The 22,347-nt window shown below is 41.1% G+C and overlaps 1 protein-coding gene across 1 annotated transcript in view; it reads right to left on the bottom strand.

Moving 5' to 3' along the window:
• Positions 1-22,347, bottom strand: part of MCPH1 (microcephalin 1) — a 176,847-nt gene that overhangs the window by 33,758 nt on the left and 120,742 nt on the right. The window lies entirely within an intron of this gene.

Genomic DNA, 22,347 nt, shown 5'->3' with positions numbered 1-22,347 from the left:
TGCCCTGCCCTTATCTTTTAATGTGGCTGCTCCAAACTTCTTTACAGATTTGACCCTTCACTTCAGAAAGAGGTCTGAGAAATGAGTGAGAGTAAGAAGATTCTCTACCCTTTCTGTCTGCATAGATGCCCTCATCCTTCCCCTGAGCCCAGCAGAAGCTCTGGGCCAGGTGGGACGCAGCGGCATCTCATAGAGGACACCCTCCCTTTTCATGGGGTATATGATTTGTCCTGGCCCAGAGCAGATTTTGGGGTGGGCACCCCCAGTTACTTATTTTTTCCTGTATGTTTTGGTCTGCTTTGATTTTGCATAGATGCCCTCCTCCGTGCCCTACACCCAGCAGAAGCTCTGGGCCAGGTGGGACGCAGTGGCATCTCGTAGAGGACACCCTCCCCTTTCATGGGGTATATGATTTGTCCTGTCCCAGAGCAGAGTTTGGGGTGGGCACCCCCAGTTACTTATTTTTTATGATTTTATGACATCATTATGTATTTATGATAATATCAGAAGCCTGATTATTTTGATTGCAAGAATGTATTGTTATTCTTGACGGGGAGAGTCCCCCGATCACAGTAATATATCATACAGGGTATCCCAACATATATTTTGGGGTTCAGAGACATGTTAAGTTTGGTTTGAAGTTGCTGTAGTTGTCAACTCTTCTTCTTTTTTAGTGTTTTGAACTTTCAGCAAATAAGAAACTGGGAACTAGGAACCAACTTCAGCGTTGTATCAGTTAAATAGATTAATCAGTCACGGGGTGGTGGTGGCTGACGTTTTGGTGTATATCTTGGGAACCAGACCACCTAGAAACTTAATTTTTTAAAAAATTGAAGCTGAGAGTCCAGAGATTAAGGGGTGCTAGCCGGAGAGCCGGAGGGCCCCCCAAAAAACCGGAGACTCCGGCCAAAAAACAGAGACCTGGTAACTCTACTTGGGTTATGCACTTGTCTTTTCATGTAGGCCATGAGACCACCATTAGATAGAATGGGGTGGTTGCCTTGGGCACCTGATTTTGGGTGCCATGAAAGTGCAGCTAATTGAATATTTATCATTACTTCATTATTTACTGCCAGTAAGAAGAAAGAGGCATTTCTTGAATTTTCTGCCCCACATGCCAAAATAAAGTTTAAAGTTTAAAATAACTTAAACTTTTTACATGGTTTTATTGTGTGTGTGTGTGTGTGTATATATATATATATATATATATATATATATATATGATTGTTGTAAACCATTTTTCTTAAAAAAAATGAATAGGGGTACACAAATGTTTTTATAAATAAAACATGCCCACCCTTTGTTATACTGGAGGAAGGACAGCATTTGCTGCCTCAGGCAGCAAATTGTCTTGGGCTGGACAATGTCTCCTCCAGCACATCTTGCAGATTCAACAAGAATAATTAATTGCCACAGAACAGCCCCTTCATGTGTTAGAAGGAGGAGTTTGGCTAGATTAATGTCTAGAATTTTAATATAAATGTTTCTGAAAATTATTTTTTTCAAGCCTCAAAGTCCGAATTTTGTCCATTTAAAAGTTGTTTTTATTGCTGGATATAGTGCCCAAATGAATGATGAGCAAGAGCCATTAAAGATTCCTAAACAGCTGCCTAATACTGACAAACTATGGTTTTTCTCTTCTAAGATTTAAGACAACCATAAATAGTATGCTCTGTTTCTCCAGCTGTTTATCTAAAGATGTAGTAAATTGTGGAATATAAACTATTAAAAGAATCAACAAGTCAGCATTTGACACAAAATATAGATAAGCACTTATCTTTACACGTTTTGTATCAGAAGATTTTACACGTATTAGTTTGACTTTTGTAAGTAATTTGAGTTCCTTTCACATATGTTCATATTAAAAAAATTATGGTAAAGAAGTGTCATACAACCAATAGATGAGCAGGTAAAGCTAGACTATTTGGACTATTGTAATGCATGCAATATATGGGTCTTCCCTTGCAGCTGGTCCGGAGGCTGAAGTTGGTGCAGAACGTTACAGCCCTGGTAGTGAATGGTGCTCCTTATCAGGCATATATCGCATCAGTGCTAAGAGATCTACATGGTCTGACTATTATTTTATTTATTTATTTATTGCATTTATATACTGCCCGATAGCTGAAGCTCTCTGGACGGTTTACAATAATTAAGAACATTAAAAACAAGTATACAAATTTAAACCATACCAAATTAAAACCCATAAAAACCAATAAGCAAGTTAAAAACACATGCTATTCAAATGCTGGTAAAATGCCTCAGAGAAGAGGAAAGTCTTGACCTGGCGCCGAAAAGATGTTGGCGCCAGGAGCACCTCGTCACAAAATTTATTCCATAATTTGGGGGCCACCACTGAGAAGGCCCTCTCCCTTGTTGCCAACTTCCCTTGGAGTAAGCACCCGGAGGAGGACCTTTGATGTTGAGCATAGTGTACAGGTAGGTTTGTGTCGGGAGAGGATTTCCATCAGGTATTGTGGTCCCAGGCCATGCAAGGCTCTATAGGTTAAAACCAACACCTTGAATCGAGCTCAGAAACATACAGGCAGCCAATGCAAGCGGGCCGGAATTGGTTTTATATGTTCGAACCGTCTGGTCCCTGTTACCAATCTCGTCACTGCATTTTGCAAAAGCTGCAGTTTCTGAACCATCTTCAAAGGCAGCCCCACGTAGAGTGCATTGCAGTAATCTAACTAGGAGGTTACCAGAGCATGGACAAGTGAAGCCAGGTTATCCCTGTCCAGATAGGGGCATAGCTGGGCCACCAACCAAAGTTGGTAGAAGGCACTCCGTGCCACTGAGGCTACCTGAGCCTCAAGTGACAAAGATGGTTCTAGGAAAAACCCCAAGCTACAAACCTGCTCCTTCAGGGGGAGTGCAATCCCATCCAGGACAGGTTGGACATCCACCATCCGGTCAGAAGAACCACCCACTAGCAGCATCTCAGTCTTTTCTGGATTGAGCTTCAGTTTATTAGCCCTCATCCAGTCCATTGTTGCAGCCAGGCACCGGTTCAGCACATTGACAGCCTCACTTGAAGAGAATGAGAATGAGAAATAGAGCTCCATGTCATCAGCGTACTGATGGCAACGCACTTCAAAGCTCCGGATGACTGCACCCAATGGTTTCATGTAGATGTTGAACAGCATGGGGGACAGAACTAACCCCTGTGGAATCCCATACTGGAGAATCCATGGGGCCGAGCAATGTTCTTCAAGCACCACCTTCTGGAGTCCACCCACCAAGCAGGAGCGGAACCACTACAATGCAGTACCACCAAGCCATTTTATTAGCCACCAAGCCATTTTTAAGTTTCTGCTATTTACATAAAAGTTGCTAAATAATTCTGGACCAGTTTAACGGGGGGGGACTTCCTTTCCACTGCCTGGTAAGAGCATTAAGATCAACAGATAGAACTTTGTTAGTTTTGACACAGTCTGAAGATTATTGGCTTGTGGTAAAATGGAGACAGGCTTTTTCACTGGTTGCCCCAGGGTTGTAAAATGCTCTCCCTGCTGAAATATGGGAGGTCCCTTCTCCATTGGCATTCTACCAGCTCTTGAAGACACACCTGTTTAGCCAAGCATTCTTTTGAACTTCCTGATCCAAGTGTTATAATTTTGCTCTGTTAACTATGTTAATTGTTATGCTTTTTATCATTTAACAATATGAGTTTTATTGTATATTTTAAATATGGATGTTTTTAATGTTTTGATGGAATTGTTTTATTTTGTATTTATTTATGCATGGATTTATATGCCATTCTGGCATATAAGTGGTATATAAATCAAATCATCATTATCATCCAAATCTATAATTGCAGTTGATGTAACTACAGCTCTATTATATTCCTAATACAAGCTAAGGTTGCAATCCTTTGCACACTTTCAGGTAACCTTCTTTGGAACCAATGAACCTAATCCAGAAAGCCTTCTGTATGTGTTCATGAGTTTGCATGTGTGTATTAGTTCTTCTCCTTCAAAGGTGTAGATTCCCACTTGTTTGTATAAAAAATCTTCTGGCAATGTATTAGGGGTGGCCAGTTGGGTTCCGAAAGACATGAAATAAAACTTCTTCACCCGCCTTACAAGAATCACCAGATCAAGGGTAATGAATCATATTTCCAAGTGAATGTATACGTATTTATAACTGATATTTTAAGTGTCATACAGTTGGTTGAGATGCTACCCAGTATGTTGACCTGATACAATAAATATTAACATCAAATATTAGTTTCATAAATGATCTGGAGTTAAGGGCCAAGTTTGCTGATAACACCAAATTGTTCAGGATGGTAAGTATTGTGAGAACCAACAAAAGGGTCTCTCCAAACTGGGCATGAAGATGGCAAATGCCATTGTAAGGAAGTGGAAAGTGATGCACGCTGGGGGTGGAGAAAAAAATCCTAACAGTACACTAATGGAGTCTGAACAAGTGTTTAACAAGGAAAGATCTTGAGACCATGGCAGATAGCTCGAAAGAAATGTCAACCCAATGTGTGGCAGTTGTGAAAAAGGTGAATTCCATGTTAGGAACTATTAGGAAAGGGATTGAAAATAAAACTGCCACTATCATAATGCTGTTATATTAATCTATACTGAGACCACACTTAGAATACTGTGTACAGTTCTGGTTGTCTCACCTCAAAAAGAATATTGTAGTACTGGAAAAGGTTCAGAAAAGAGCAAATGAAATGATCAGGGGCTGGAACAACTCTCCTAGATAAAAGGTTACCACACTTGGAGCTTTTTAGTTTCAAAACCAGGCAAGTAGGAAAAGGCAAGGTAGAGGTGAATACAATTATGCATGGTGTGGAGGAAGTGCAGAGAGTTTTTTCTCCCTTTCTCATAATACTAGAACGAAGCTGAATGTTAGAAGATTCAGGATGGACAAAAGTATTACTTCATATTGTGCACAGTTAAACTCTGGAATTTGCTACCACAAGTTGAAGTAATCGCCACCACCTTGGATTATTTTAAAATGGGTTTAGATAAATTCATGGAAGATAAGGCTATCAATGGCTACTAGCAATGATAGCTGTGTACTATCTGTAGTGTCAGAGGCAGTATGTCTTTGAATACCAGTGGCAGTTGCTGGGAAACACAAATGGGGTTTCCACTGGCCTCTCATTGGCTACTATGAGATCAGGATGCTGGACTTGATGGGCCTTTGGTGTAATCCAGCAGGGTTCTTCTTACGTTTTTAACTCTCATTGGTTAGAAATATTGCCTCCACCTCAGTGAGATGGTCCAAAAATTCAGATCTCACACAAATGAAAGCATGGGACATGACCAACTTTCAGGTGAAGTAGAACTCATGCATATACATTCTGTATACGTATAAGCTGATTGGCTCATTATTGTTACTCGCCAATGAAGTAGAGTTATCTATTATTTGTGCCTGCCAGGACTAAGTGGAGGGTGAGCTCAAACATGCTTCTTCACCAATCAGTGACTGCAATACTAAGTGATAATTTGCTTGTGTTAAAAGTGCAGACAGTTTTCCTGTCATCTAAGGCCTCCTAAAAAACAATGGAACGGAGTCAGACTTGCACTGTACAAAACTGAATGGCTGTTTGCAATCACAAGATTAGAGAAAGGAGGGGAAATAAGATTTTCACATTCCCCCTTCTCCCCCCACACCATTTCCCACACTCTTCCAGAGGTCCCTCCAGAGCAGATTTTCGGGAGGTGGGGGGCCTGCAGGGAGAAGGAGTTTGTAAAATCTACAGTTGTTTTCTCAACAGACCAACATCCCTGGTATGTAATCTGGCCATCCTTTAAAAAAAAAGAAAAGAATGGGCCATAAAGAGCTCCAGTTCTCTGAATTCAATACATACACCAGTAATTAATATTTATATTCCCCATATGAATATACTAAAGCTTCCTTTCCAAATATATATCAAAACTGAAATGAGATAGAGACAGTCTACATTTGGGCTGGCCGGGAAACTTTATTTTATTCTTTCTGCTCCAATATACATGAACTCATGCTAATTACCCTTTCCATCATTCTTTTAGACTTCTAGAAATTAGATAGATAGATGACAGACAGACAGAGACAAAAAAAAGGAGCAACGGCTTTGTAAACAAAAGATCCATCTCAAAAATAGCTGCATTTGCACTGGGATGAATCTGAACACATTTCCTGCTGGGGTTTCTTTGGTACTTTCCAGCTCTCCAGTGGTGTTCACCCAAATTGTCCCTGCTAAATATAGTGGGTTGGATCCAACTAAAGCTGCTTCTACACTGCCTCCTTCTCCGATTCCCTGAAGAATGATACTTGAAATGCATTGGGATTTATCACATATCATTCCTTATTTGTTCACACATTTTATACTTGATATCCTTGAAATATGAATTCTGCACCTGTGCAGCTTTCCCCATTTCCCCTTTTTCATTTCATGAATGGTGGTGCAGCTGTTCCTCTGCTTGTCTCCACACTGGGCATTTACTGTTTTATGGGGCATCTGCACAATGTGATGAGCAGAACATCTTCCGCTTATGTTTTCCCTGTCCAGCTTGTGTTATTCCCCCCCCCGAATTTAGAAAATCTGACTTTTAAAAAATTAAATGAGAAAGCTGCAAAATTTCGCCAGGTATATATGGCTCATCACGATGCTACTCTGGCTGATTCTGGCCTGTACAGATTGCTCTAGCCCAGGGATGGTTAACATTTCTCGGCCTGCAGGCCACACTCACTGGAGGCTGCATATCAAAGTGGGTGTGGACAAAGTATAAAAGTGGGTGTGGTAAGAATTGTAGTTCTCAAGGTGGCCTTCCAAAAGGGGACCCATGGAAGTGGTCAGTAATTTTTCATTTTATTTTTTGAAAATGGACAAATTGGGACAAAACTTTTTTGGCATCACAGTATCACAGCAGGGTACCCCCAGGAGCAGTCAGTAAAAAGTATTTTATTCTATTTAAAACATATATATCACTTTCCATGAACACATTTGATGGCGGCATGGATGTCAGCCCCTTAGGGAAGCCTCTGCTACCATATTGGTTGATGGTAGGCATGTGCGTGAAGCACGCACAGCATTCCCAGCAATGGGAGAGGTAGGTGAGGCATGCGTGCAAGGTTATTGAAGCCTGCATGATCTGTATAGAGGGGGCCCTGGGAGCTCCCTGTCTGCGATCTGTGGCAGGGGTGGGAGTCAATGCTGCTATGGACTGTGGAATGGGAATGCTACCTTCCAACCCTAGGGAAGGGCCCTTCAGGGGCCTCTCTGGGCTGCAGGGGCCGTTGGCCAGGGTCCAACCTGACCATCCTCTGGCGCCGGCCCTGATCAGCAGACAGGAAATGCTACTGCAAACAGAAAGGTGACCAGGTTAACCTGTTCCCAAGCTGTTTATGGCTTAGTAGGTAAAAACTATTAAGGAAACTTGGCTTAGTAGCAAATGAGTAGCCAGGGCAGATCCCTCCATTTTGGTTATATATACTTGATAGGAAGCCCCTCTAAACAACCTAGCCATAGCACTCGGCACTAGCTAAAGCTTCTGAACCAACAACAAGGGTAGCCCCATATACAGTAGGGCCCCGCTCATACGACGGGTTCCGTTCCGGACCCCCGCCATAAATCGAAAATCGCCGTAAAGCGAAACCCATTGATGATAATGGGACGCGTCGCGCAAAAATGACGTCAAAATGGCGTGCGACGGAAAAAAAACACTGTAAAAACGGAACAAGAGCCTTAATGCAGGGACTTTCCCTAACTGAAAGCCACCGCATTAGCAAATTGCTGTAAAGCGAAGCGCCACAAAGCCGGGCCCTACTGTAGAACATGTTACAGTATACCAGTTGAGAGGTTATCAACACATGGGTCACAATAGGTAGGCTACTCCTGTCCAGGAATACGGGAGCTGGCAGTAGTCACTCTTTGCCACTGAAGTCATGTGGACCTCTAAGGACAGAGCTGGATTCAACTGCACACCAAAAACCACATACTTGTCCTTTCAGAGAGTGTAGCCCCATCTATAACAGGCAGATTTCCCAGTTCCCAGACCCGAGAACTGCCCACCCATACTGCCTTCAATAACCTTTAAAGCATATTTCTGTTTCCACTTTGATGTAATTTGCACTAGGTAAAAATCAGTGGAACACAACTATTCCCTTATCACCCTGTAAAAAAAAATGAAGCACATCTATCGTTATGCGTGATCCCAGGGGCAAGGAGGAGCTTGTAGGTGAGTCCACACAACGGTCCTAATAAAAATCATCCCCACAAAAAACATCTTGGGCTGGGGAAATACGGACTGCCCACTTGGCTAGAGAGTGTTAATCTCCTGAAAGCAGAGTTGCTAATCCACTTCTAGGTTAAAACAGTACAGCAGTGACTGAACGCTGCTAAATTGCCCAGGGCTGGAAGCACACTGAGTATAACCTGAACTATGTTTACTGAAATCAAGTTAGTCATGACTTAGATTACGTCACATGAGTTTAACTAACTGAGTCAGGATACAACACATTTTTATTTTTACTGCATTGTGATTCTAACAGAGTAACTTGTGCACAGGTTATAGGATTAATTGTGTTGAGTCTGGGAGCAATATCAACAGGTCCATTTAATCAGTGACTGAAACACCAGTTGATGAGGAGCTGCATCTCTAAACCAGTTGTTTTTAATAAACTGGACATACATATAAATTGACCATAAAGGATATCACTCCTCTGCATTCAGTAGAAATGCTGTTAATTAATATTTACATTCTTCATGACTTTCTGTGCATACATAAAAACTGAAATGGGTCAAAACAGTTTGGGAAACTTTTCTGTAACTTTCCATTCCATTTTACAAAAAGATCTTGTGCCAATAGCCAATAGCTTTTCTATCATTCTTGCAGGCTTCTAATATCAAAATTATTTGAAACAGACCAAACGAGAGAGCGAGAGAGCGAGAGAGAGAGCGCAAAGACTTTGCCAGGAGTCATACACCCATCACAGAAACAGCTGCATTTGCACTGGGTCAAATACCATGACATTTCCTGCTGAGGCCTATTTGGTACATTCCAGCTACCCTGTGGTGTTCACCCAAACTGTCCTTGCTAAATATATTGTTACCATATTTTGATTTTAATAGAGTTGTGCCCAGGCAGTAGGAATAATACCTGAGAGTCTGGATTTGAGCGACAAGACTTAACTCTCAGAGGTTCAAAATACGACACACACACACACACGTGAAACAGACAATAATTCAGACCTCACAAAAAAGCATAGAATATACATTCTAATGCTGTACTTTATGGACTAACATGATTTTTACTGGTACATCAGTGGAATAGAGTTATCTGCTGGCTCAGCAGGGAGTGCGCTCCTAAGTGAACATAGGAAGCTGCCTTATGCCAAATGAGACCAAGTGGTCCATTTAGGTCAGTATTGCCTATACTGATTGGCAAAAGTCTTTCTTTGCTCTCCCTGGAGATGCCAATAACTGAATCAGGAACATAGGATAAAGTACGGAAATTTCACCTAGCAGCACAAACAAAAGACAAATAGATTTTGAAAACAAAAGCGGGTTAACTATATTTGGTTGGAGAATGTCCATTTTGATTTCCCCACATTAATCTTATTCTATACAAATAAGCTTGTTCATAAAACAGCATTAACTCCAGGGATCTTTTTCATGTTACATATTTTATAATATCTCATATATCTTTTAAAGAACCAGGATGAGAAAAGAAGGGAGGTCTTCATCCTCTGAGATCTTCATTCCTAACAGATTAATTCCTATTATTAAAATCAAGGCATACCATGCTGTACTGTATATGAGGTAGACACAGAAAAGAAAATCAGTATAGGATCACATTCCAGGAAGTTTCAAAGCAAAAGGTCTAGTCAAATGAAAATCTAAATAGTTGAAGGATTGATAAGACAACACTTCTGACTTTGTGGCACATGAATTTTAAAGCAGTACACAAACTGCAATCAGGAAAGTACTTATGCATATTGTATTAATGCATATTGGGTGGCATCCCAGATTGTGCCTAAGATGCTTCCAGTGGAAAGATGATCTAGCTTGACTGTCATAGGGCATTGCCAACATGCTGCCCTGCTGTTGAAATAATAGCACTGGCTGCCCATTTAGCTATTGGACCTTGTTCAAAGTTCTGGTTTTGGTGTACAAAGCCCTATGCACCTTGGGACCAGGATATCTGAAAGATCATATTACCCCTTATATACCCAGTTGATCACCGTGCTTTGCAGGGGCGGGTCTCCTCCATATACCATCTTATCAGGAGGTCTGTTCTGCACAACATACGAAGCAGACCTTTAGTGTTGTAGCACGAACACTTTGGAATTCCCTCCCCTTAAATATTAGACACCGTCTCTGTTATCTTTTCAGCACCTACTGAAGACCTTCCTCTTTCAACAAGCCTTTTAAGTAGAAACCTTACCCTAGTCTGCATCTGTGTTGCAACTGCTTTTCAAAATGTTTTTAAAGCTGTTTTTAAGATGTTTTGTTTTCATATGTTTTTCAAAATGTTTTGTTTTCATATGTTTTAGAAAGTTTTTAGTGTTTTTGTTTGCCACCTTGGGCTCCTCCTGGGAGGAAGGGCAAGATATTACATTAATATAAAAATAATAAATAAAACAAATAAATATATGTGCAAAGGATCTTGGGAGTATGGTTGATAAGGTGAACATGACTCAGCAGCATGATATGGCTGCAACAACAAAAAAGGAAAAGGCTAATATGATGTTAGGCTGCATTAATAGAACTATCTGTGTCACAGAATGGCTTGATGTAGCTATGTTCTTATGTAGTTTTACCTTATTGTGTACTAGTCAGGACTCATTTGGAGTACTATGTCCCATTCTGGGCACCACACTTAAGAAGTATGTAGCCAAATTGGAACAGTCCAGAAAGCACTGAAGATGGCCTGTGATATGGAAAACGAGACCTATGAGGAAAGGCTGAGGGATCTGGGTATGTTTAGCCTGGAGAAGAATATATTTGGGGGAAGGGGATTGATAACACTGTGACATAATAGGACTGTGACATAGAAGAGGGCAGTGACTTGCTCTCTATAGCCCCAGAGATCCAAAAGGTTTAAGTTACAGGATGGTAGATTTCTACTGAACATCAAGAAAAACTTCTTGATGGCAATAACAGTTCAACAATGGAACAAATTACCTGTAAGCTCTCCCTTGCTGGAGGTCTTCAAGCAGAGAGGAGACAGCTATCTGTTGGGGATGCTCTAACTCTGTATTTCCTGCATTAAGCAAGGGCTCTAGCTGGCCTGCAAGGCCTCCTCCAACTCTATGATCTGCAATTCCCATTCTCCTTTCCAAGTGCAGCCCCCTAGACTGCATTGAATACCAACCCAGGGGATCCTGCAACATTCAAGAGACGTTGAATTGGGAATGGGGCCTACAGCTAGTCTTTTTGATCACAGGCACTATGCACTAAGGCTGTTAACACATTCAGATGCAAGCTACGATAAAAAAAAACCAAACTCATTATTATTAATATTAGCAGAGTACCTGTGAAACACATAAGAAACAGGCTCTGCCCTGAGGTGCTTGCAATCTAAAATTCCACATGGAGGACACAGAGGGAGGAGAAGAAAAGGTAAATTTGGTTTTATCAGAACTGAGTGAGATCAATATAAATAAAGCATGTTTAGCAGGATATAGGATGCATCATTAAAAAAAATTTTTTTTAGATACTTCTGTTTTAAAGCCAGAACAGAAAATATAAGAGCTTAGCTGATAAGAATCAGGGGGGAAATTTAACCTGTTGTGATGGAATGTCTAGTTTAAAGGAACTCTATTCACAATAAGATGTACACCAATGTATATTAGCATCCATATCAAAATTCTCTACAAACATACAGCTTGCATTTATAAAGGGGTTAACATACAATTGCATTTTCTGTTAGGGAAACAGATGTCAGGAACTAATTACTTTGCTGTTGCCACAAATGTTCTTTTGCTCTAAAACCATTGTTTATTCCTCTTACCCAGTTTCTCACTTCCTTTTTATTCTCTCTGACATCAGTTTTTAACAAGTCGTGTGACTCCAGCGTTGAGGTAACATGTATTTATACCCATTGATTCACAAATGCCAGCTTGAAACAGCAGAAGAGACTAGGGTGTTTGGAAGACAACATTCATGGCTACTTAAAAGAGTTTAAAAATCCATCACTAAACATGCCTGTCCAAAGCAATGCATTTTTCTCTCTCTTGAAACTTCATTGTAAGAGATAGCATACATAAAGACAAAATTCTGTTAGATGGTTGTACTTTAGATTGGATCAGCAGCCCAATCCTATATGTGCCTACTCTATTAAGCCCCACTACAATGGGGCTTACTCCCAAGCAAGTAGGGATAGGTTTGTAGCCTAAATGGTCTGAATACAGATTTGTTTCAGATAAGATAACTTATAAATGAAGCCTATTTAAAAGTAAAATTATAAGAGTGGTGGAATGCATTCCATGTGCAATGGAAAGTCTTTGGGAAGCCCATATACATCCACTAATAAGCAAAAAAAAACCTTGAGGTTTAAGAACATACCAATAGCCCACAGATATTTCTAGCAAACTTTAAAAAGCAGGGAAATTGGGCAGCTATAGTGAATGCACCAGGGGAGCAGGAGACCTGACCTCCTCTCTGAGATATTGTACTGCCCTACCAATTTGTAGAAATGCAAACTTAATTTGGGATGGTCTTTCACAGTCCAATCCACTTCCTGTGTAGCTTGGAAGAATTTGGTAACATGTACCTCTTATTTGACTTTAGATAGTCATGGCTTCCCCCCAAAATCCTGGAAAGTGTAATTTGTGAAGGGTGCTGAGAGTTGCTAGGAGAGGCCCTATTCCCCTCACACAGCTACAATCCCCAGAACAGGGATTGACTATTAAACCCCTCTGACCACTGGAGCTCTGCCAGGGGAATAGGGCATTTCCTACTGTCATCATCAACAAAAATGGTTTGGAGGTCTGGAGAAAATATAGCATAATTCTTTTCATTCCACAGTCAATTGACTTAAGTGTTTTTAAGCGTCTCAGTTGCTACACCAACTACAACAGCCCCAGACAGGGATAGCTTGACCACAGTGATCTATGCACTGGTAACCTCAACACTGGATTACCGAAATGCACTTTATGTGGGGCTGCCATTAAGGCCAGTTTGAAAGCTGCAGCTGGTGCAGAATGCAGTGACTCAGTTGCTCAGTGGAGTGACCTGTTTATTTTATTTATTATTTATTTATTATTAAATTTGTTAGTCGCCCATCTGGCTGGTTGTCCAGACACTCTGGGCGACGTACAAGATAAAACAGTACATAAAACAATTAAAATTTAAAAACAGTAAAAAGAAACTAGCCCATCTGAAACGCCCGCCTAAAAAGCCAAGTCTTCAGGGTCCTGCGGAAGCTCATTATAGACGGAGCATGCCATATATCACCTGGGAGAGAGTTCCAGAGGGTGGGGGCCACTATTGAGAAGGCCCTCTCTCGAGTCCTCACCAGCCTAGCTATTTTGACTGGTGGGATCCAGAGAAGACCCTCTGAGGTCGATCTTGTTGAGCGGCATCCCTGTCGATGCTGGAGGCGCTCCTTCAGATAGGCTGGGCCACAACCGTATAGGGTTTTAAAGGTTAAAACCAACACCTTGAATTGGGTTCGGTACACAACCGGTAACCAATGCAACTCCTTCAACACAAGAGTGATGTGATCTCTATGGCGGCTGCCTGCAATCAGACGTGCCGCTGCATTCTGTACCAGCTGTAATTTCCGAACCATTTTCAAGGGTAACCCCACGTAGAGCGCATTACAGTAGTCTAGGCGAGTGGTGATCAGGGCATGTACCACCGGTGGGAGCAGATGATTGGGAAGGTAGGGGCGTAGCCTCCGTATCAGATGGAGTTGATACAGAGCTGCTCGGCTCACAGCTGAAACTTGAGCCTCCATAGACAGCTGGGAGTCAAGAAAGACCCCCAGGCTACGGACCTGGTCTTTCAAGGGCAATCGTACCTACTGTGAGAACATCACCCCTACAAAAGGAATTACACTGGCTAATCTCCAGAAGCCAAGTTCAAGGTTTTGGTGGTACAACTGAAATATTCATCTGGCAACCCCCTGGAAGAGGGCTTTTACAATGGTGACACCCGCCATGGGGAACAGTTGTCCATCATATGCAAGACACGCACCAACTGTTATGCAGATACATTAAATCTATTTCTTCACTTCCTGACCATTAACATCAGTCCTGGGTGTACCTAATGCACCTCAAGTTACAAGTTAACTACAATGATAAAACACAGGCTGTCAACTATTATGGATTTCCTTTTGTATTACTCTATTTTGCATTGTATTAGTTTTGCTGTTCATACTGAGTTTTAATATTTGTATACTGCTTTGGAATTCCTCAATAAAAAGCAGCATAGAAGTTTTTTTTTTAAAGAAACAAATGGGAGCAGTGTTGCAATCTAAATTCTACTGGAACTGAAGTTCAATCAAAATCAATGGGGCTGACTTACAAGGAGGTATGTCGAGGATATGCATGGATGTCAGTCTACAGAGTTTTATGTTACTTCCCAAATGTTTATGCTCCCTGCTTTGGAGCCAAAGATCTCACAAAAATGCCTCTCTATATGCCCATCAAATAGAGGCTGTGCAGCTGGAAGTAAAGCCAGTGGGATCCAGGAATCTCTTTTAAAAGAGCTACGAAATATACCGTGTGGATTTTAAAAACACACACACACAACAACACTGCCTGAGGAAGGGGAAATTACTGTTTCCCAGGAAAGAAAATGCCTGAAGCACATCTGGCAAACTATATCTTTCACCCCTTTTATAAGGTGAGTTATGTTGAGCAAATGCCCTTTAAAAAAAAAGGGGGGGAGAGATCTAATTTGTACTTTACATATACTGAGGTAATATTTGCTTTTTTATATCTAAAAGTGTATAATCAATCAAAAACAAGGAGGAAATCACAGCACAGAAACAATTGTTCCTTTTGAAGTATATACTAAGCATGAAGATGAGAAGATAGATATCATGAAAGACTAAAACATTATTTTAAAAATGGGTTTACACCTGAAGCAAATTAAAGCACCCAAGCTCCCCTCCTTCAACTTTGTTTTGCTGTTTGTGAGAGGCTGGATGGGGAGTGGGGAAGACAGCTGTAGGGCTGGGAAGGACCTAGATATAAAAATATACAAAATGTGCAAAAATGGTTGATGTATTTATTTGATTTATATCCCACTCTATCCCATGGGTTCAGAGTGGCTAGCAGCAGTCCCTCCTCCTTTAATTTTAATAGCTGTGTCCTCAAGGGACAAAAAAAAAATCTAAAGAAAGGCTTTGATTCTCTCACTTTATTTATTTAAAATATTTACATATCCTGTTTTTCTGCCTGAAAGCAGACCTCCAAGATAGGTCTGTACATTAAAAAAAGAGAGAAAAGATAACAGTGACTGAAAAGGTATTGTACTCCAACTGTTTCTCTTTAAAGGTTCTGCAGAAAAATATGCCCCCCACCCCACCCCATGATTATGTCCCTTGGGGAGAAGCACCCTGTCTGCAACTCTTGCCTCTTCCCAAATGCAGGTCGCTGAAGCTGTGGGAAAGCAATGATATTAGCTGTCCACTCCACAGGCCTTAGACGTTACTATTGCTGCTCCAACAGCAACATGTCAGAGAATCTGACAATTAATAGTGACTTTCCAGCACTTCAGTGGAAAACACTGTTCTGCATAATTCAAATGAATGTGTTACCAAAAGTAATGTCTCTACTAGAATGGCAAAATCTGATAATACCCAATTTATTTGGTAAGGGAAGAAGTCGAGGGTGGATAAATTACTGAGGTGTGAGAATCTTGGAAGAGGTAGATTGGCTATTCCAGACGTGGAAAGATTTTATGAGGCATGCTATCATAGGCAGCACAGCAGTTCCAGAAAGAGAGTGGCTATTAAACAAATATATCAAATCTATTATCAAAGCAAATATACTGTGGATGTCCAAAAACAGTAGACAAAATTGTATCATGGACACAGTTTTATACAGGCATACCCTGCTTAACGTTGCTTCACTTAAAGTTGCCTTGCTATAACGTACATGCTCCATATCCCTGTATTTCTCCAGAAACACAACTAGCAAACCACTTACAGGGTTAGGGTTAGGGAGAGCGCGGCAGGTGGGGGGTGGAAATAGACGCGATTGCACCACCGCAAATCAGCTGGGAGGCGCGATTGCGATCAGCTGAGAGGCACGGCAGCGCAGCAGCAGAGGCTTTAGCGTGGGGCTTTGAGGCTCCGCATGAAGGAGAGGGGAAAAGTTTTAAAAGGTAGTGCTTCACTTTATGGACATTTTCGGTTTACGTACTCGCTCTGGTCCCATTGAGTACGTTAATGCGAGGCATTACTGTAGATAATGGGTGCATAACAATAAGCAATAAACACAAGTCTTATTTAGGACCTGGTATTTCACCAATTGCATCTGTAATAGAGGATGAAAGATTCAGTCTTGATGGACATATGATTTGGGGGATTTTAGTTTATGGAAAGAAAATGGCATGAACAACTATGAGGATTGGAAAAGATAAGGACATGGGAACAAATGAAAGAGAAATTGACAGTAATCCTCCCTATATTTTCAGTATATACAAATAAGATCTTTTAAAAACAGATTAGAACAAAGGAAGGAGTTAAGAATATAGGAGTTTGAAAGGTTGATTAGAAAAGCTGGTGTCACATGATTCACAAGATTATATGAGATGCTAACTCATACAAATGAATTAAAGCACAGATATATAGCAAAAGATTTGCAGATGGAAATACTAGATGAAGTTTTGAAATTTTTATTTGGCACTGGTTACAACTTCGTGAGACAATTTTAGAGACAATTGTAGTTAAAATGCACAGATAAGTAAAAAGGCAGAAGGATTAGGTAATGACAAATGTTAATTCTGCAATGAAAATACAGGAGATTTTATTCATATATGGTGGAGACAGTCGGAAGGCACTGGAAGATGGTGTTGTCAGTGATACATTAAGATAAAATTGATTAGTGATAACAATATGTTATTATGTCTTTTGAATTATGTGGACAATCAAAGAACATTAAAATGCAGGTATTGTGTATATTAACTTTAGCAAAGATTATGTATTAAAAATATAGAAAGATAAATGTAAGCCTAGCTTTAAAAAAGAGCTAAGTAGATGTCTATGGGAACAAATGACAATTGGCAAATTAACAATAATGTTAAAGAACCAGGGGGATTATCAAGAAAGACTGAAAGAATTGAGGTAGGTCATGCAATATTTAAGAAAGGAGCTAGGAATAATTGAGGACTGGGTGGATCATCAATTGTTAATGTAATTAATAGTGCAAAAAAGAGGAGCTCCTTTAGGTGTAAGGGCATGATATTTTATTTATTCATTTATTTATTTTTAATCCTGCCCTTCCTCCCAGAAGGATATAAATCTGATGAATAATAATGAATAAACAAAATACTGAAAATTGTCACTTTTTTGAAGGGATTTAAATAAGAAACACAATCTAATATTTATTAGTCTTTACACATAAAACACACAGTTTAGAAAAATTGTATATGATCTATTTTAAACATTTTGAATATGTAAGGAACGTATTAATTATATGAAAACAATTGTTGTTTTGTAATGTATGGAAATGGACTGCCTTCAAGTCTATCCCGACTTATGGCGACCCTATGAATAGTGTTTTCATGGTAAGTGGTACTCAGAGGGGGTTTACCATTGCTTTCCTTTGAGGCTGAGAGGCAGTGACTGGCCTAAGGTCACCCAGTGAGCTTCGTGGCTGTGTGGGGATTCGAACCCTGGTCTCCCAGGCCATAGTCCAACACTCTAACCATTACACCACACTGGCTCTCTTGTAATGTATACAAAATTGAAAAGAGTGTTCTCTTTCAACACCTTTCAGTGCAGCCCTTCATACTGCTTTGAGGACAGCATGTTTACATGTTTCCTCCACAATTTCAATATACTTTTAAATGGCTGCTTCTTTTGAGGAGCTGGGTCAGGACTGCAGAGCCCCCTATTACACAAGGATCTCAGAGGGAGGGGTCTGCACTTCCTTGGCTACCTGCATGTCTGAGAGTGGGTGAATTTTTAAAAAATGGCTTTGCAAAGTGAGTATAGTGGCATAGCAGAACTTACTGGGGCTCTGATCAGTCTGTGCACACGTTCCTCTCTGGCCATCATTGCTTTCACAACTTAATTTTTTTATTTTGCTATTCATCGATCACAGCACTATATGGCTCTCCATATGGGGTCTAATAAATACAGAACAAACAGCAGCAAGAGACACACATGCAAGAATACAGGTCTCACTGTGCCTGGCTTACCACCCCTCTAGGTCCTGTCTAGCCATGCCACAAGTGCCACAAATCTGCTACCATTGCAGGTGTGCTGCAGGTTGTCCACCCATACCCAAGACTCAGGAGATCTTGGGCACTTCATGATTTCTCAACCTGAGTTCTCCATGGGGATGGCAAATAATGGGAAAACAAAGATAGTGAAAAAAGATGAGTACCCATGGTAGTTTGCAGGACAATTAAGAAAAAAAAGTTCTGCATGCCAGGAGACATCTCTTGCAAGCTACTAGTTTATTATATGAACTTTCAGAGGCAAGATATGCCTGAAAGTGGCAGATATTTATGCACATTCTAGTAATCTAGAAAGGCTTCTAAATCTGTTTTTTCACTTAGTTACAGGCATACCCCACTTTAACATACGCAATGGGACCAGAGCGTGTATGTAAAGTGAAAATGTACTTGAAGTGAAGCAATTATCTATGCATGTACTGCACTGCAATCGCCACTAGATGGCATTAAGTGTCCGTAATTGCGAAGCACGCATACGTTAAGCGGGGTTTGGTGGCGTATGGAGCATGTATGTTATAGTGAGGCGACGTTAAGTGAAGCGACGTTAAGCAGGGTATGCCTGTATTTCACTAGAGCTATTAAATGAGAATCAGGGTGAACAATTGGATATCTTTATCCTACAAGCCATGGACTATGAGAAAAAAAGTTGCATCATTATTCTATAGGCCAAAGAAAGGAGGAAAAGATGTTGCTAATTCATGCAATGCTTTCTGTGCATGGAATCTGTTGTTTTGCATGCACAAAGATGGCTGTATAAAAGCAAAGACAGCTATGTTGGTCCACCTGGGGAAAGCAGCCCTCCCCCCAATCCCAGTAGTGTCATACCAACTAAAATATCACAAAAGATATAAGCAAGCTTGGGACTTCTCCAGAACTCTTCTTTAGGATAAGGAAGAAAATGTGGTATGGAGTGGATGATAGTTATGTGACTGCTCTGGTATGTACAGAAACCAGAATTACACCCATGTTTGATTAGGATCACTACGTGGGTTTCTCAATGGCATACCAAACTCAAGATTGTTTGGGAGCTAATATTGAATGTGACTCAGAAAATCTAAAATAGCAATGTGGCTGAGGGAGGGCTGCATCCTAGATCATGAAGAATACGGCCAAGAATCTTCCCTTGGGCCTTGCTGTTCTTGCCCTGTTAGCATCCTGTGGTAAAACTAGCAGGATACATTCCAGGACATTAAGGGAGATTCCAACTATTTCCCCTCCTTCAGGCATCTAATGTTGACACTGATGAGAAAGAGGGCATACTATGGACACCAGGAGCAGAAAGCCAATGTGTAATTGGGCTGACACATCCACAAAGCATATTCTTCACCACAAAAGTCATCATACTTCACCAAGCAAAACATGACAAACCATGCTCAATAAAGAATGCTAGTCCGCTTGAGAGAGTTTCTAACTGGGAGAAGGATACTCTTAGGATTCACAGAGGATAGGAGAACGTTTATGGAGTGTGGTTAGACAATCTTACATCAAGTCTGGAAGGACACAGTCCTTTCTTGACTTGTTAAAGCAGAATCCGGCCCAAAAGGCATGTGACATTTATCACATATTTTGTCTTCGGGTGCAGTCTTTTTCCTTACAAATCTGCTCTGAAGGGTCAGGAGATCCTCCAGAGCAGATTTGTGGGGGGGGGGGTGGGGGGGTGAGAGGTGGAAAACAGAAATAGAAAGTCTTGGTGTTCAAGCAGATTTCTGTTGTGCACGCAGGTGGACATTGCATTTGTTGTGTTTATGTTGTGTATATTGTGTAAATTGTTTTCACACTTAAATACACCACCCAGGAAACTTCTAATGAGGAGATGCTAAGCAATATTTTAAATACATAGATAAATTCACCATTGCTATCTCAGATTGACAGCTGGTATAGCACAGTGGGGAGGAGAGCCTGGCTGGGAGTCCAGAGTCTGTGAGTTCAAATCCCCGCTCGTGTCTCCTGGGTGTCAAGGGCCAGCTAAAGATCACCCCACAGTGAGTGGCTCAGGGGTTACGTGCCCTGCCACCTGTGCAGCCGTGGGCAAGCTGCATAGTCCCAAGGAGACCAGTTGCCCCCCAGGTGGCAGTTGCGGACAAGGAAGGGGCTGGCTTGTGCAGCTGTGGCAAGCTGAGCAGGTCCTAGCCAGCTGGGGAGGACTAGCCTCAGAGGGAGGCAATGGTAAACCCCCTCTGAATACCGCTTACCATGAACACCCTATTCATAGGGTAGCCATAAGTCGGGATCGACTTGAAGGCAGTCCATTTCCATTTTTTTCATCTGAGATTAGAATTCCCCATCCTATGCAGGTCTACTGAGAAGGAAGCACCATTGGATTTGATTGGTCAATATACAGTCTTTTTCTGTACAACAGACTAATTCTAATTCTGGAATACGATTTATTTTATTTATTTATTTAAAGCCATTTTTACCCCACTCCCTAGCCAAAAAGGCTCCCAGAGTGGCTTACAAAATATTAATAAAAATGACAAACAAGAGACTCCCTGCCCGCAGGCTTGTAATCTAAAGGACATGACTGGGAAGAAAAAATGTATTGTCTATTCCAGCCTTTCCCTAAACTGGCACCCTCCAGATGTTTTGCTGTCTGGGGGCTGATGGGAGTTGCTTGCAAATGAAAGCAATTCCTTTCTGATTTTAGTGTGCACACACTCACATTCATATAGGACAAACAAAAAAACAAAAAAACCCCAAAACAGCATCAATTTATTTCTATTGAATAAAATACTGCTCCTTGCAATTGTCCTGATGCTACTTAGAAAAAGGGAGAAACAACAAGGAGGAGGTGAAGAGTAAAACATAATCTGTGACAGGATTGAAGATGAGGGCAGCTTAAGGAGGTGTTGGGGTTGCATAAAAGTGAGGTTGGAGGGCAGATTGCAGGCTGCACACCTGTGCTTTAGTACAAATGGGGGAAAGGAAGAGGGGATGATAGAGAACCAGAATATTTAGGACATTTGGGCTTCCACACAGACAGGAGTCTGAAAAATAAGGTAGTCTGGGACTGAAATTTAAGCACACACACACCCACAGCTTGGAAGTAATTCATTACTTTTTTGAGGAACAAGTGGGTAATTCCTTTACATTTTGATTGTAATAGAACTAGGAGAAATTTTATTACTTTTGTGGAGTAATTGTAATGTTTCTAGCATGACTTTGGGGCATTACTGGAGGGGAATCAGGGGAAGTCTTCTGCTCTGATTTGTGGATGAAAATCATGTGCCTCAAACTGGGCTTCTGTGCAGTGTCGCTCTTCCCTCATGCTCTGTGGGTGGGTAGGGAGGTGGAGAGTGAGACAGGGTGGAGTGGAGAAAACAATTGTTTAAAAAATGGATGGTGGTGGTGAAGAATGGAGTGGAGGGGAAAAGGAGATGGAGGGCAAGACCATGGATAAAGGAGGAGAAGGAGGCAGCAGCAGAATGGAGATAAAGAACTGTGGAGGTGAAAGATGACAATGTGTGTATGTGTGTACTGTGTTTGCACTTGGCACACAAAGTGGCCTCCACCACCCTCTCTGCCTACTGTGCTGCATTTGCAGTATTTTAACTTTTTTCCATCTCAGGGGAAAATGTTTGCTTGGGTGAGTGTCCCTTAGTTGGTAGCAGGGCAGGGTCCGGGAGGTGGTTAAATGAGAGAGATTATGCTGGCTGGTTGAGGGGGGGGGGTTGCACTTGGTTTGACGTGCAAAGATCTGAGTAGTGGCCTCTGCCTTCCTTCCCACCTCTGTTACCAGCGGAGAGACCACCATTGCTATCTTATGGATAAAAAGAATTATTCTACTACCTCTGTATGTGTGTGTTTATTTTTAATGTTGTTTTAGGCTACTTAGATGTGCAGCAGCCAAGGCCAGCACCTTGTAGGCTTTTTTTAAAAAGTAACTGAAATGTAATTGTAGTGATTACTTTGGAGGAAAAGCAAAGTAACCAGTTACTTTCAGAGCAATTGTAATTGTAACTCTAATTACTACTTTTTGG

The sequence above is a fragment of the Rhineura floridana genome, chromosome 4 (assembly GCF_030035675.1).
Source record: "Rhineura floridana isolate rRhiFlo1 chromosome 4, rRhiFlo1.hap2, whole genome shotgun sequence".
Taxonomy (NCBI): domain Eukaryota; kingdom Metazoa; phylum Chordata; class Lepidosauria; order Squamata; family Rhineuridae; genus Rhineura; species Rhineura floridana.
Note: the sequence above shows the minus strand (reverse complement) of the source record. Positions and strands in the feature narration are given on the sequence as shown.